At 40.5% G+C, this 16,363-nt stretch overlaps 2 long non-coding RNA genes across 2 annotated transcripts in view; one reads left to right on the top strand and one right to left on the bottom strand.

Moving 5' to 3' along the window:
* LOC127935827 (uncharacterized) overlaps positions 1 to 13,076 on the top strand; it is a 197,679-nt gene extending 184,603 nt beyond the window's left edge. Inside the window, exon 3 of the long non-coding RNA XR_008148180.1 lies at positions 12,782 to 13,076. This is a non-coding gene — a long non-coding RNA (uncharacterized LOC127935827). The remainder of the gene's footprint in view (positions 1 to 12,781) is intronic.
* The window catches only part of LOC127935832 (uncharacterized), a 136,366-nt gene that overhangs the window by 61,225 nt on the left and 58,778 nt on the right, over positions 1 to 16,363 (bottom strand). The gene's annotated exons all lie outside the window — the stretch shown is intronic.

Below are 16,363 nucleotides of genomic sequence, written 5' to 3'. Positions count from 1 at the left end.
TTCTCTGGAAAGGATTACACTAAATTGACCGTTCAGTGGCCTATGTGGCCCGCTGGGTGACCAAGTTTCTGGTGAAAGCTGATCTGTGCAACCGTGTTGAGGTCCAGGTGAATATTTAGTCTTTCACCATGTATAAGTGAGTAGGGAAGGAATAAGTACAGTCTAACCCATTTACTGTAGCGTTAGCACTCGTTAGCTTGTCATTAGGGTTTTCATTTGAACCTATCACTGTTTTCTTTTTTCCTCTCCTCTCTCTGGCTTCAGTTTTTCACAAGTTCACAAACAACTGCAGTAAGAATATTTCATCAAACACGGTGAGTAATGGTTTCTCCTGCTATTGTTATTTGCACCTCTTGCCACATGTACAGTTTATCTATCTCTGTCGCAGATGAGGGATTCACATGTGATAAATGCAGGGAAATAGTTAGGCTGACAGAGAAGATTTCAGAATTAGAGACACGCATCCAAACTTTAATTGAGGACAGTAAGAAAGTTAGGGCTCTAGATACGGCTTTGGATGCGTCTAGCTCAGGGATTCCTGTACATTGTTCGGTTCCGGGAACAGACCCCCTGCTGCAGGCCGATCAAAACATTAAACAGGTTCTCCCCACTCAGTGATGCACCCACTGAGAAACCTGATGAAAGTGCTCTAGTTATCGGTGATTCTATTGTACGGAACGTGAATATAGAGACACCAGCCACCATAGTCAAATGTTTACCGGGAGCCAGAGCGCCTGACATCTTGGCAAATTTAAAAGTGCTGGCTAATGCTAAACGTAAATACAATAAGATTGTTATTCATGCCGGTGCTAATGATGTCCGACTTCGCCAGTCGAAGATCACTAAAAATAACTTTAAAGAGGTGTGTGAACTTGCAAGCACGATGTCAGACACTGTAATATGCTCTGGTCCCCTCCCTGCTTACCGTGGTGACGAGATGCATAGCAGATTACTAGATATACTTGACTAACTGGGGCCCAGGTCAGGAAGCAGACAGACTGGCTAAAACAAACGTCTGCTAGCTGCCTCCCGTCACAGAGGTCAGTTAATTCTCAGCACATAGAGAATCTTTCACATAGATATCACACTATAGAGACTGTGTCTGTTCCCCAAACTAGAAAATACAAAAAACGTCCAAACCAAGATTAACAATTTAATTGAGGTTCAACAAATAAAAAACAGATGCAATATGGATAAACAAATGATAAAGTTTGGCTTATTGAATATCAGATCCCTTTCTACAAAAACACTTTTTGTAAATAATATGATCACTGATCATAATATGGATGTGTTCTGTTTTACAGAAACCTGGCTAAAACCTGATGATTACATTATTTTAAATGAGTCCACCCCCCAAGATTACTGTTATAAACATGAGCCGCGTCTAAAAGGCAAAGGGGGAGGTGATGCTTCAATTTATAACAACGTTTTGATGATTTCTCAGAGGACAGGCTTCAAGTATAACTCGTTTGAAGTAATGGTGCTTCATATAACATTATCCAGAGAAACAAATGTTAATGATAAATCCCCTGTTATGTTTGTACTGGCTACTGTATACAGGCCACCAGGGCACCATACAGACTTTATTAAAGAGTTTGGTGATTTTACATCAAAGTTAGTTCTGGCTGCAGATAAAGTTTTAATAGTTGGTGATTTTAATATCTATGTTGATAATGAGAAATATGCATTTGGATCAGCATTTATAGACATTCTGAACTCTATTGGTGTTAGACAACACGTTTCAGGACCTACTCATTGTCGAAATCATACTCTAGATTTAATATTGTCAGATGGAATTGATGTTGATATTGTTGAAATTATGCAACCAAGTGATGATATCTCAGATCATTATTTAGTTTTGTGCAAACTTCATATAGCCAAAATTGTAAATTCTACTTCTTTTACAAGTATGGAAGAACCATCACTTCTACCACAAAAGACTGCTTTTTAAGTTATCTTCCTGATGTATCCAAATTCCTTAGCATATCCAAAACCTCAGAACAACTTGATGATGTAACAAAAACTATGGACTCTCTCTTTTCTAGCACTTTAAATACAGTTGCTCCTTTATGCTTAAGGAAGGTTAAGGAAAACAGCTTGACACCATGGTATAATGAGCACACTCGCACCCTAAAGAGAGCAGCCTGAAAAATGGAGCGCAGCTGGAGGAAAACAAAACTAGAGGTATTTTGTATTGCTTGGCAGGGAAAGTAACCTATCCTACAGAGAAGCATTAAAAACTGCTAGATCCGATTACTTTCCTTCTCTTTTAGAAGAAATCAAACATAACCCCAGGTATTTGTTCAATACAGTGGCTAAATTAACGAAAAATAAAGCCTCAACAAGTGTTGACATTTCCCAACACCACAGCAGTAATGACTTTATGAACTACTTTACTTCTAAAATCAATACTATTAGAGATAAAATTGCAACCATTCAGCTGTCAGCTAGAGTATCGCATCAGACAGTGCACTATAGACCCCCTGAGGAACAGTTCCACTCATTCTCTACTAAAGGAGAGGAAGAATTGTATAAACTTGTAAAAATCATCTAAACCAACAACATGTATGTTAGACCCTATACCATCTAAGATCCTAAAAGAGGTGCTTCCACAAGTCATAGATCCTCTTCTGACTATTATAAATTCCTCATTGTCATTAGGATATGTCCCCAAAACCTTCAAACTGGCTGTTATTAAGCCTCTCATCAAAAAACCACAACTTGACCCCAGAGAACTTGTTAATTATAGACCAATCTCGAATCTCCCTTTTCTGTCCAAGATACTAGAAAAGGTGGTATCCTCACGATTATATTCCTTCTCAGAGAAAAATGGTATATGTGAGGATTTCCAGGCAGGATTTAGACCGTATCATAGTACTGAGACTGCTGTTTTATTGGATCTTAGTGCTGCGTTTGACAGAGTTGACCACATCATTCTTTTGCATAGACTTGTACACTTTATTGGCATTAATGGAAGTGCATTAGCATGGTTTAAATCGTACTTATATGACCGCCATCAGTTCGTAGCAGTGAATGAAGATGTATCATATGTCGAACACAAGTGCAGTATGGAGGACCTCAAGGCTCAGTACTAGGGTCGCTACTCTTCACGCTTTATGTGTTACCCTTGGGAGATATCATCAGGAAACATGGTGTTAGCTTTAACTGTTATGCTGATCATACTCAGCTCTATATTTCTTCGCGGTCCGGTGAAACACACCAATTTGATAAACGAATGGAATGCATAGTCGATATAAAAAACTGGATGACTAATAATTTCTTACTGCTAAATTATAAAAAAAACAGAGGTTTTAATTATAGGACCTAAAAACTCTGAATATAATAACCTAGAACACTGTCTGAGACTTGATGGCTGCTCTGTCAATTCTTCATCATCAGTTAGGAACCTAGGTGTGCTATTTGATCGCAATCTTTCCTTAGAAAGCCACGTTTCTAGCATTTGTAAAACTGCATTTTTCCATCTCAAATATATATCTAAATTACAGCCTATGCTCTCAATGTCAAATGCAGAAATGTTAATCCATGTATTTATGACCTCAAGGTTTGATTATTGTAATGCTTTATTGGGTGGATGTTCTGCACGCTTAGTAAACAAATGACGGCTAGTCCAAAATGCAACAGCAAGAGTTCTTACTAGAACCAGGAAGTATGACCATATTAGCCCGGTCCTGTCCACACTGCACTGGCTCCCTATCAAACATCATATAGATTTTAAAATATTGCTTATTACTTATAAAGCCCTGAATGATTTAGCACCTCAGTATTTGAATGAGCTCCTTTTACATTATACTCCTCTACATCCGCTACGTTCTCAAAACTCAGGCAATTTGATAATACCTAGAATATCAAAATCAACTGCGGGCGGCAGATCCTTTTCCTATTTGGTGCCTAAACTCTGGAATAACCTACCTAACATTGTTCGGGAGGCAGACACACTCTTGCAGTTTAAATCTAGATTAAAGACCCATCTCTTTAACCTGGTTTACACAGAACATACTAATATGCTTTTAATATCCAAATCCGTTAAAGGATTTTTAGGCTGCATTAATTAGGTAAACCGGAACTGGGAACACTTCCCATACCACCCGATGTACTTGCTACATCATTAGAAGAATAGCATCTATGCTAATATTAGTCTGTTTCTCTCTTATTCCGAGGTCACCGTAGCCACCAGATCCAGTCTGTATCCAGACCAGATGGTGGATCAGCACCTTGAAAGGACCTCTACTGCCCTGAAAGACAGCGGAGACCAGGACAACTAGAGCCCCAGATACAGCTCCCCTGTAAAGACATTGTCTCAGAGGACCACCAGGACGAGACCACAGGAAACAAATGATTCTTCTGCACAATCTGACTTTGCTGCAGCCTGGAATTGAACTATTGGTTTCGTCTGGTCAGAGGAGAACTGGCCCCCCAACTGAGCCTGGTTTCTCCCAAGGTTTTTTCTCCATTCTGTCACCGATGGAGTTTCGGTTCCTTGCCGCTGACGCCTCTGGCTTGCTTAGTTGGGGTCACTTCATCTACAGCGATATCATTGACTTGATTGCAAATGAATGCACAGACATTATTTAAAATGAACAGAGATGACATCACTGAATTCAATGATGAACCTCTATCATTTTGCATTATTGACAAATTGTTTTCCAAATGAATGTTTTTCAGTTGCTTTGACGCAATGTATTTTGTTTAAAGCGCTATATAAATAAAGGTGACTTTTGACTTTTTTTTTTTTGACTCATAATTAATCATACATAAATACACTACATTTCTATTTTATTTATTTTAAACGCTTATTCAGTCAAGTCTATTTCTGTTTATTAGCCACAGTAGCCGTCACATTTAGAATTAATGATAATACCTCTATTTTTATAAAAGCTCCCGAACAAAAAACATTATTATATTTTTTTTATAATAGGCAACATAAGCTAAACTATCGAGACGAGGCTTGTGACAGATAATATAAGTTAATAAATAAATACACGCTTGTGATAGAGAATAAGAAGCTGACGTCTGATTACTATGGTAATTTTAATGCCTAGCGTGCACAGACTTTTGCATCGCTTATACATATTTCTGCCTTGTTTAGTGATTATAATCCACATCGGATCAAGTTATTTCAAACACTTGCTGCTAACTAAGAGTGAGTTTTGAGCTCAACTTATTTTAAAAAGTTTTTAATACTGTACTGTTAAAGCTGTTCTCTTTCTGAAATGATCCGCAGAGCCGGCTCTCTAGATGCTGAGAAACCCCGCCTTTGTTCATAATCCCTCCTCTAGCCCCAGTTGGCCCGCTTTGGCCCAAAGTTTTCGTCGGGCCAAAAAACCCTGTCCGTTGGCCCCGAGGAAGCCCTGGCGAGGCACGATGAAGCCCCGGAAGTGACAGTGGAAACGCGAATGGCCCTGGCACGCACTAGCACGCCCGGTTTAAGCTCGCCAGTGGAAACGCGGCTTTTGTGGCACCTAAAGAACAGTGAGGAAAGGATGGACAAGTGGGGGGAATCTTCACCGCAGGATTGGCCCCCAAAGTCTGTTGCATTTGGTTCTTTCCTGTGCACCTTCACTAGCCTGTGTGTCCTATACTATCCCTGTAGGTGGTGTGCAAAATTTACTGTACGACATCTCCATTCTCTAATGGAACATCAGTCATAGCAAACATCATAGCCCAAAAAGGACAAGTGAGTTACTGGAGTGTGCTGTAGTATAGCTTTGAAAGCTGTGAGTGTACTTAACTAGCGTTCTCTCAATGGGTTGCAGTTTTGTTACAATCTTTTATCTTTGTCATATATTGCAGTGGAAGTTAAGCACTCACAGCCCTAACAGTTAACACCTGAGCAAGCTGCTCCAACAGTTCGGTGAAGTGGGAAAGGACTGCTTTAGAGTAATACGTAGACTGTGTTGAGCAAAGCTGTTAGTATCTCCTAATGTCTTCTTACTTTTCCCACACTTTTCACACAGTGTCCAGTGTTCTCCTGAAACGAGGCTGCTGCAATCTTTACTCTGGCTTTGAAATCAGAGTCTCTTTCACAATTAGCTAACTTGTCCAAGTTGTTTTGGAAGCCTCCAATGGACCATGTAAGATCTAAGAATGGTAAAGCAGATCTGTACTCGGCCAAAAGTCCATCAAACCATGTTCAAACTAGTGGTCCTTTATGATTCATTACCCTCTCTGGAGTGTCAGCTATTTCACTGTAAGCTGCAGCTGACTGACAAAAAACCTTTCAGTGTATTCACTGACAGTTTCATCATTCTTCTGTACAATACTAGTGACCTTTGACCAATTAAATGTTTTTGGTTTAACAATGTTCTTTAACTCTCTCAGAACTCCTTCTTTCAATTAATCTTAACTGGCATGTTGTAGTTCAGAAATAACAGTAGAATGAAAACTGTTGAATTCAGATTCAATTAGAATTTGTGACAAGGTGTGCCTTCTGATAATACACATTTTGCTGATCAATCAAAAAGAAAGCTTTTAAGTCAGGATAATTGTTATCAGTCTGACGAACTTCTTCCACATCAGTTTTTGCTGCAGCTTTGTTGTGGTTCGATTTCTTATTCAATGAGGCTACTCTAGCACAGAGCTCTTTGTTCTGTTCATCTAGCTCGGAGTTACACTGGGACCATTTTGTAGCTAGTACTAAATTAAACTCTCTGTGGCAGCAGATAATGCATTTCACATTGTTCTTGCAAATACATGATCCTAGTACCTTTTAACATTCTTCAATTGACCATACTTTTTAAAGTGCAGTTTGATGACAATATCGCATGTTGTTTACTTGATGTGCTTACGCGCCAATAGCTAAGTTAATAACACAGATATATTTGAAGCAGTTTTACTCGTGCAGTTTGATGACAACATCGCATGTTGTTTACTTGATGTGCTTACGTGCCGATAGCTAAGTTAAAAACACAGAGATATTTGAAGCAGTTTTACTCACTGCATGCGGTTCCAACACACGATCGTGACCCTTTTTCGTTGGGACTGCAGATCCTTAAGAAATAAACTATGTGCAAATCCGGCGTCAAACTGGGCCTTGTTTGTAAAACAAGCATCTTCAAATGCAGGGAACAAACACAAACACTTGCACAACTCCGTTGATGCTCTGTAAAAATTAACTTCATCCACTGGTCCCTTAATGCTGTTTTTTTTTTTTTTTTGGTAATCTGTGCAGGGTTGTCTTGCCCTGGCAACCAAAAACACACTTCTTTTGTGACATTTTGCGACGCTCTCGCTCTGATCAGTGAATGTCTGTGCTCTCAGTGCTCTGCTATACGGGAGCGTGCGCTCTTCCGGCAGAAGTGCCCTTAGGACCCATATAAGGAAATTCCGCTCCATCTAATGTCACACAGAGCCATACTCGAAAAAAAAAACTTTCCAAAACTTGTGACAAACCAGAAGGAGTATTTTTGGAACAGAAATACTCCTTCAAACGTACAACTTAATTTTTGAAACTTTGTCCATGTTTAGCATGGGAATCCAACTCTTTAACATTGTAAAAAACTCAGTATGCATGAAATAGCATTTCACCCCCCCCTTTAAGTTATTAAATTAAATATACTCACTGACGATGCCCCATGAACAAACAAAAGATGGATGGATAAAGATGGCATTAACTACAACATGTGCTTACTCAACATGACTGTAACAAATCACAACAGGAAATGATCTCACTCACACGAAATCTAAATTACAAAATAAAACACACACCTTCAAAATAAAGGCATTCTACATTACACAGTCTCTTGTAACTTTCTTAATTACACCACACTCCCCGCCTGGCATCTGTAAGAGGCCATATATACTTTAACCTAAACCACCTCTGACTCCAAGAGTAGAACGACCTCAGAGACTGGTCTCAGGTAAGTCCTGGGGGGTTGGTGGGAGGCCACCTTTACTTCCACTTTCCTAACCAGCCCATCATCACTCTGAAAAGCCTTTGCTATTACTCCCATTGACCATTCATGCCTTCTTGCTTGTTTGTTCTTCAGCAGCACTATGTTTCCATCCTTGAGATTTGGCTTTTTGGTATGCCACTTTTGTCTGATCTGAAGTGTATTCAAGTACTCAAGCCTCCATCTTGCCCAGAACATGTCTGCTAATGCCTGAACTCTCTTCCATTCCTGTTTCAATATATTGGCATTCGAGAAGTTCCCAGAAGGAATTGGTGGAGTCCCAATCTTCTGCGTAAGTAACATTGCTGGAGTAAGTATTAGAGGCGCTTCCGGGTCTGAGGAGACTGGTATCAATGGCCTAGAGTTAATTATGGCCATTACCTCTGCCATCAATGTGCAAAGGACTTCATGAATAATCTTCGACCTCCCTTCTTGGAGCAACATTGAATCCAGGATACGCTGTGCTGTTCCTATCATACGCTCCCACCTGCCTCCCATGTTAGACGCATGCGGGGGGTTAAAGACCCATGTGCACTTTTGAATGAGTAGGTATGCATTGACACTATCCTCTTGAGCATCTGGGGAAAGCTTTAACTCGTTGGTAGCCCCAACAAAATTTGTCCCGCCATCTGACCTAATCTGCTTTGCTGGTCCCCTAATCGAGAAAAACCTGCGGAGGGCATTTATGCAGCTTGAAGCAATCATCGACTTAATCACCTCCAAATGGACAGCTCTAGTGGACATACAAGTGAACAATATCACCCACCTCTTGCTGTTGGCACTTCCACCTCTGGTCCGATGTGCTACGACTTCCCAAGGCCCAAACACGTCCAGCCCTACATAGGTAAATGGAGGCTCTCTGGGGGGGAGGTCCGCCATCTGCTGTTGTTCCAACCTGCCACGCAATATTCTGCATGTCACACATTTGTAGATAAGGCTGTTGATGGCTCGTTTTGCTCCCACTATCCATAGGCCACTTCCACGCACAGTGCCTTCTGTGAAGTGCCTTCCCTGGTGTTTAACCTGTTCGTGGTGATGGCGAATAAGTAACACAGCAAGATGATGCTTGCCAGGGATAAGGATGGGATGAGTCTCATCCGCAGGTAGGTTTGAATGGGTAATGCGTCCACCTACACATAGCAGACCCTCTTTGTCCCTCACAGGATGTAACTTCTTTAGAGGACTACTCCCAGGTAAGTCTTGTTTGCTTTCAAGGCATGTCATCTCTTCTGCGTAAACCTCGCATTGCACACTCTTTATGATGACGTGTTCTTCCTTGGTTAACTCAGCACTTGTAATGCCTTTCTTGCAGTAGTGCCATCCAACACATTCTGCATCATGCGCTGGTTTGTGTAGGCTTCGTGCCACATGTAACAGTCGAGCTACAGCTATTGTCACTCAACTCCATGACAAAAAGCGTTCAAAACGCTTGGTGTCCAGTTGTTCTCCTGAGACCTTTGTCGAAAGCACTGTGACCTTTGGGCGGAGTTCCACATCCGAGTCTGGATTGATCAGTTCATAATGTCCGTTAATGACTCCTCAGGTTCCAATAAAATTCTTGGTCCCATCAACCAACTGGTTCCTTGCAATTGACTTGCAGGCAGATCGGCTTGATTGTTTTCGGTGGCAATATATCTCCACTGACTTGGATGGCTGGACTGTCTGATGCGTTGCACGCGGTTATTCACATATACGTAGAACCTTTGAGATTCATTAGTTATATATCCCAACACAACCTTACTGTCTGTGAAGAATGTGATCCTGTCCAACTTAAGCCCTATTTCCTCTCTGATCTGGTCTGCAATTTCTATGGCCAACACTGCAGCACAGAGTTCTAGTCTCGGTATGGTAAGCTCTGCCAGAGGTGCCAGTTTGGCTTTTAGTCAGCTGCAAATATGTCTTGACCGCAAAAAAATTCTAACAAAACGTTTCTCAGTGGTTTACAGTAGTATCAAATGTAATAAAAAAAAAACATACTAAAAGTTTACCAAAGTTTGACTCCAAGAAAGGCTCCGTTTTTCAAAATGGCTGCCGCCAGGGCCTTAAAGTGACCATTACTCCTTTGTATTCCTCCTTGACCAGAAATGTTGGTGCCTGATACATGTTTTTGCCATGTAATATTATAACTAGCATATTTGCATGATAGATAAGTGATTACAAGTCCAATTATATATTAAAGCAATTGGTTACAAGCATATTTATGGGGAAAATATGTACAATTTCCCTTAAGTACATGAAGGTACATGTAAAAAAAAAAAAAAAAAGAATATCATGGAAAAGTTATTTATTTTTTGTAATTTAATTAAAAAAGCAAACCATTTATATGGCTGCAGTTTTTCCACAAGTTCATCAAACAACGACAGTAAGAATATTTCATCAAGCACTGTGAGTAATGGCTTCTCCTGTAATTGTTACTTGCACCTCTTGCCACATGTACAGTTTATCTATCTCTGTCGCTGATGAGGGATTCACATGTGATAAATGCAGGGAAATAGTTAGGCTGACAGAGAAGATTTCAGAATTAGAGACACGCATCCAAACTTTAATTGAGGACAGTAAGAAAGTTAGGGCTCTAGATACGGCTTTGGATGCGTCTAGCTCAGGGATTCCTGTACATTGTCCGGTTCCGGCAACAGAGCCCCTGCAGGAGGGCAACTTGGTGACGGTTAGGCAGCGTAGTCGTGGGTCAAAACACCGCTCTTCTGTTTCGATCAAAACATTAAACAGGTTTTCCCCACTCAGTGATGCACCCACTGAGAAACCTGATGAAAGTGCTCTAGTTATTGGCGATTCTATTGTACGGAACGTGAATATAGAGACACCAGCCACCATAGTCATATGTTTACTGGGAGCCAGAGCGCCTGACTTCTTGGCAAATTTAAAAGTGCTGGCTAATGCTAAACGTAAATACAGTAAGATTGTTATTCATGCCGGCGCTAATGATGTTCGACTTCGCCAGTCGGAGATCACTAAAAATAACTTTAAAGTGAACTTGCAAGCACGATGTCAGACACTGTAATATGCTCTGGTCCCCTCCCTGCTTACCGTGGTGACGAGATGCATAGCAGATTGTCATCACTCAATGGCTGGATGTCTAAGTGGTGCCCACAGAATAACATAGGTTTCATAGACAATTGTACGAGCTTTTGGGGCAGACCTGACCTGTTTAAAAGAGATGGTCTTCATCCCTCCTAGTGTGGCGCCACTCTTCTCTCTAGAGTATGGCAAATAGTCTTAGTGTTTATGCTTGACTAACTGGGGCCCAGGTCAGGAAGCAGACAGACTGGCTAAACCGACCGTCTGCTAGCTGCCTCCCGTCACAGAGGTCAGTTAATTCTCAGCACATAGACACTCTTTCACCTAGATATCACACTATAGAGACTGTGTCTGTTCCCCGAACTAGAAAATACAAAAAACATCCAAACCAAGTTAAGGCTAACAATTTAATTGAGGTTCAACAAATAAAAAACAACTGCAATATGGATAAACAAATGATAAAGCTTGGCTTATTGAATATCAGATCCATTTCTATGAAAACACTTTTTGTAATATGATAACTGATCATAATATAGATGTGCTCTGTTTAACAGAAACTTGGCTAAAACCTGATGATTACATTATTTTAAATGAGTCCACCCCCCAAGATTACTGTTATAAACATGAGCCGCGTCTAAAAGGCAAAGGGGGAGGAGTTGCTTCAATTTATAACAATGTTTTCAGGATTTCTCAGAGGGCAGGCTTCAAGTATAACTCGTTTGAAGTAATGGTGCTTCATATGACATTATCCAGAGAAACCAATGTTAATGATAAATCCCCTTTTATGTTTGTACTGGCTACTGTATACAGGCCACCAGGGCACCATACAGACTTTATTAAAGAGTTTGGTGATTTTACATCCGAATTAGTTCTGGCTGCAGATAAAGTTTTAATAGTTGGTGATTTTAATATCCATGTCGATAATGAAAAAGATGCATTGGGATCAGCATTTATAGACATTCTGAACTCTATTGGTGTTAGTCAACATGTTTCAGGACCTACTCATTGTCGAAATCATACTCTAGATTTAATACTGTCACATGGAATTGATGTTGATAGTGTTGAAATTATTCAGCCAAGTGAGGATATCTCAGATCATTATTTAGTTCTGTGCAAACTTCATATAGCCAAAATTGTAAATTCTACTTCTTGTTACAAGTATCGAAGAACCATCACTTCTACCACAAAAGACTGGTTTTTAAACTATCTTTCTGATGTATCCAAATTCCTTAGCATATCCAAAACCTCAGAACAACTTGATGATGTAACAGAAACTATGGACTCTCTCTTTTCTAGCACTTTAAATACAGTTGCTCCTTTACGCTTAAGGAAGGTTAAGGAAAACAGTTTGACACCATGGTATAATGAGCATACTCGCACCCTAAAGAGAGCAGCCCGAAAAATGGAGCGCAGCTGGAGGAAAACAAAACTAGAGGTATTTCATATTGCTTGGCGGGAAAGTAGCATATGCAGTGACCCTCTGATCTGGATACAGACTGGATCTGGTGGCCACGGTGACCTCGGAACAAGAGAGAAACAGACAAATATTAGCGTAGATGCCATTCTTCTAATGATGTAGAAAGTACGGTGTTATGTGAAGTGTTTCCGGTTCCGGTTTACCTAATTAATGCAGCCTAAAAATCCTTTAACGGATTTGGATATTAAAAGCATATTAGTATGTTATGTGTATGCCAGGTTAAAGAGATGGGTCTTTAATCTAGATTTAAACTGCAAGAGTGTGTCTGCCTCCCGAACAATTTTAGTTAGGTTATTCCAGAGTTTAGGCGCCAAATAGGAAAAGGATCTGCCGCCCGAAGTTGATTTTGATATTCTAGGTATTATCAAATTGCCTGAGTTTTGAGAACGTAGCGGACGTAGAGGAGTATAATGTAAAAGGAGCTCATTCAAATACTGAGGTGCTAAACCATTCAGGGCTTTATAAGTAATAAGCAATATTTTAAAATCTATACGATGTTTGATAGGGAGCCAGTGCAGTGTGGACAGGACCGGGCTAATATGGTCATACTTCCTGGTTCTAGTAAGAACTCTTGCTGCTGCATTTTGGACTAGTTGTAGTTTGTTTACCAAGCGTGCAGAACAACCACCCAATAAAGCATTACAATAGTCTAACCTTGAAGTCATAAATTCATGGAATAACATTTCTGCATTTGACATTCTCTACTATAGGAGAGGAAGAATTGTATAAACTTGTTAAATCATCTTAACCAACAACATGTATGTTAGACCCTATACCATCTAAGCTCCTAAAAGAGGTGCTTCCAGAAGTCATAGGTCATCTTCTGACTTTTATTAATTCCTCATTGTAATTAGGATATGTCCCCAAAACCTTCAAACTGGCTGTTATTAAGCCTCTCATAAAAAACCACAACTTGACCCCAAAGAACTTGTTAATTATAGACCAATCTCGAATCTCCCTTTTCTGTCCAAGATACTAGAAAAGGTGGTATCCTCACAATTATATTCCTTCTTAGAGAAAAATGGTATATGTGAGGATTTCCAGTGAGGATTTAGACCGTATCATAGTACTGAGACTGCTCTCCTTAGAGTTACAAATGATCTGCTCTTATCATCTGATCGTGGGTGTATCTCCCTATTAGTTTTATTGGATCTTAGTGCTGCGTTTGACACAATTGACCACAGCATTCTTTTGCATAGACTTGAACGCTTTGTTTGCAACAATGGAAGTGCATCAGCATGGTTTAAATCGTACTTATATGACCGCCATCAGTTCGTAGCAGTGAATGAAGATGTATCATATCGAACACAAGTGCAGTATGGAGTACCTCAAGGCTCAGTACTAGGGCCGCTACTCTTCACGCTTTATATGTTACCCTTGGGAGATATCATCAGGAAACATGGTGTTAGCTTTCACTGTTATGCTGATGATACTCAGCTCTATATTTCCTCGCAGCCCGGTGAAACACACCAATTTGAAAAACTAATGGAATGCATAGTCAATATAAAAAATTGGACGACGAGTAATTTCTTACTGCTAAATTAATTAGCTTTATTGGGTGGTTGTTCTGCACGCTTAGTAAACAAACTACAGCTAGTCCAAAATGCAGCAGCAAGAGTTCTTACTAGAACCAGGAAGTATGACCATATTAGCCCGGTCCTGTCCACACTGCACTGGCTCCCTATCAAACATCGTATAGATTTTAAAATATTGCTTATTACTTATAAAGCCCTGAATGGTTTAGCACCTCAGTATTTGAATGAGCTCCTTTTACATTATACTCCTCTACGTCTGCTACGTTCTCAAAACTCAGGCAATTTGATAATACCTAGAATATCAAAATCAACTGCGGGCGGAATAACCTACCTAACATTGTTCGGGAGGCAGACACACTCTTGCAGTTTAACCTGGCATACACATAACATACTAATATGCTTTTAATATCCAAATTCGTTAAAGGATTTTTAGGCTGCATTAATTTGGTAAACCGGAACCGGAAACACTTCACATAACACCCTATGTACTTGCTACATCATTAGAAGAATGGCATTTACGCTAATATTTGTCTGTTTCTCTCTTGTTCCGTGGCCACCAGATCCAGTCTGTATCCATATCAGAGGGTCACTGCAGTCGCCCGGATCCAGTACTGTATCCAGACCAGATGGTGGATCAGCACCTAGAAAGGACCTCTACATCCCTGAAAGACAGCGGAGACCAGGACAACTACAGCCCCAGATACAGATCCCCTGTAAAGACCTTGTCTCAGAGGACCACCAGGATAAGACCACAGGAAACAGATGATTCTTCTGCACAATCTGACTTTGCTGCAGCCTGGAATTGAACTACTGGTTTCGTCTGGTCAGAGGAGAACCAACTGAGCCTGGTTTCTCCCAAGGTTTTTTTCTCCATTATGTCACAGATGAAGTTTCGGTTCCTTGCTGCTGTCGCCTCTGGCTTGCTTAGTTGGTGTCACTTCATCTACAGTGATATCATTGACTTGATTGCAAATAAATGCACAGACACTATTTAACTGAACAGAGATGACATCACTGAATTCAATGATGAACTGCCTTTACTATCATTTTGCATTGTTGAGACACTGTTTTCCAAATGAATGTTGTTCAGTGCTTTGACGCAATGTATTTTGTTTAAAGCACTATATAAATAAAGGTGATTGATTGATTGATTGATTTATATTCTACATTTATTGCACATGCACAAACTGAAATATGTAAAGAGTTTTTTGTTTGAGTTCTGATGGTTGCGACTTACAGCTTCAGTATCTCAAAAAAATGGGAATATTTTCTCAAAGATCAATCAAAAAAAGATTTACAAAACAGAAATGTTCAAGATCTCCAAAGTAGGTTTAATTATGCTATCAATACTTTGTTAGTGCTCCTTTTGCAATTACTGTCTGTGGTACTGCAGGTTGCTTTGATGGGGCCTTCAGCTCCTCTGTATTGTTTTTCAGATGTTACTTATCTTCCTCTTCACAATACCCTAGATTCTCTGTGAGGTTCAGGTCAGGTGAGTTGGCTGGCCAATCAAACACAGTAATATCATGGTCAGCAAATCACTTGGAAGTGGTTTTGGCACTGTGGGTAGGTTGTGAGGGTTTTGCACTTTCTTTTATGTTTTGTTTCTTGTGTCTAGTATCAGCACATGTCTTTGTTAAGTGTTTTCTCGGTTATGTGCTCCTTTAGCCCCTCCTCCTTGTTTCCTGTTTACCACACCCCCTCGTCAGCCTGGTCAGTCTTATTGTGCTCAACTCATGTCCCTCATGTATTTTCCTCCTTATTTATAGTGCCCCTTACCCTTTTTTGTTTGCTGGTTCATGGTCATTGACACCCTCTCTGTCTCTGTATGTGGCTGAATACGCGCCCATGATGTACACAGGATGTAATCGCAAGGCGTGTTTATTGACCAAGCTCAAAAAGTCAGAAAGTCACAGTAATTAACAGGGTAACACAGGGGCGGACACAAGGCTGATTGCACGGTAACACAGGGACCTTGGTGGGCAACGATGACGGTGCTTGCTTCGGTGATGATCCCTCGAATCCCGGTGAGTGTGCAATCCTAGTGAAGGTGAACGGATAATCCAGAGAAGGTGAAGATCCAAGACGACGACGACACAGGAAGACTCAGGCAGGAACTAGGACACAGGAAACAGGTACGGGAGCACACCGGGGAGAAACAACGATCTGACAACATGAAACACCAGTTACTGAACTTATATAAGACACAAACATTTTATTAATGATTTATGGGTGCCTAAAACATGGGCTTGATTTTAGATACATGGAAGGCGGGATTCATTCTCCTGTACGTGGGAGGAAGTTTGAGGCGGACTGCCACCGGACTAATGATCTTGGTGACAGGAAACTGGCCAATAAATTTGGGAGCAAGCTTATTAGAGACGGAGCGGAGAGGGATGTTCTTA

Source organism: Carassius gibelio, chromosome A19, assembly GCF_023724105.1.
Source record: "Carassius gibelio isolate Cgi1373 ecotype wild population from Czech Republic chromosome A19, carGib1.2-hapl.c, whole genome shotgun sequence".
NCBI lineage: Eukaryota > Metazoa > Chordata > Actinopteri > Cypriniformes > Cyprinidae > Carassius > Carassius gibelio.
Note: the sequence above shows the minus strand (reverse complement) of the source record. Positions and strands in the feature narration are given on the sequence as shown.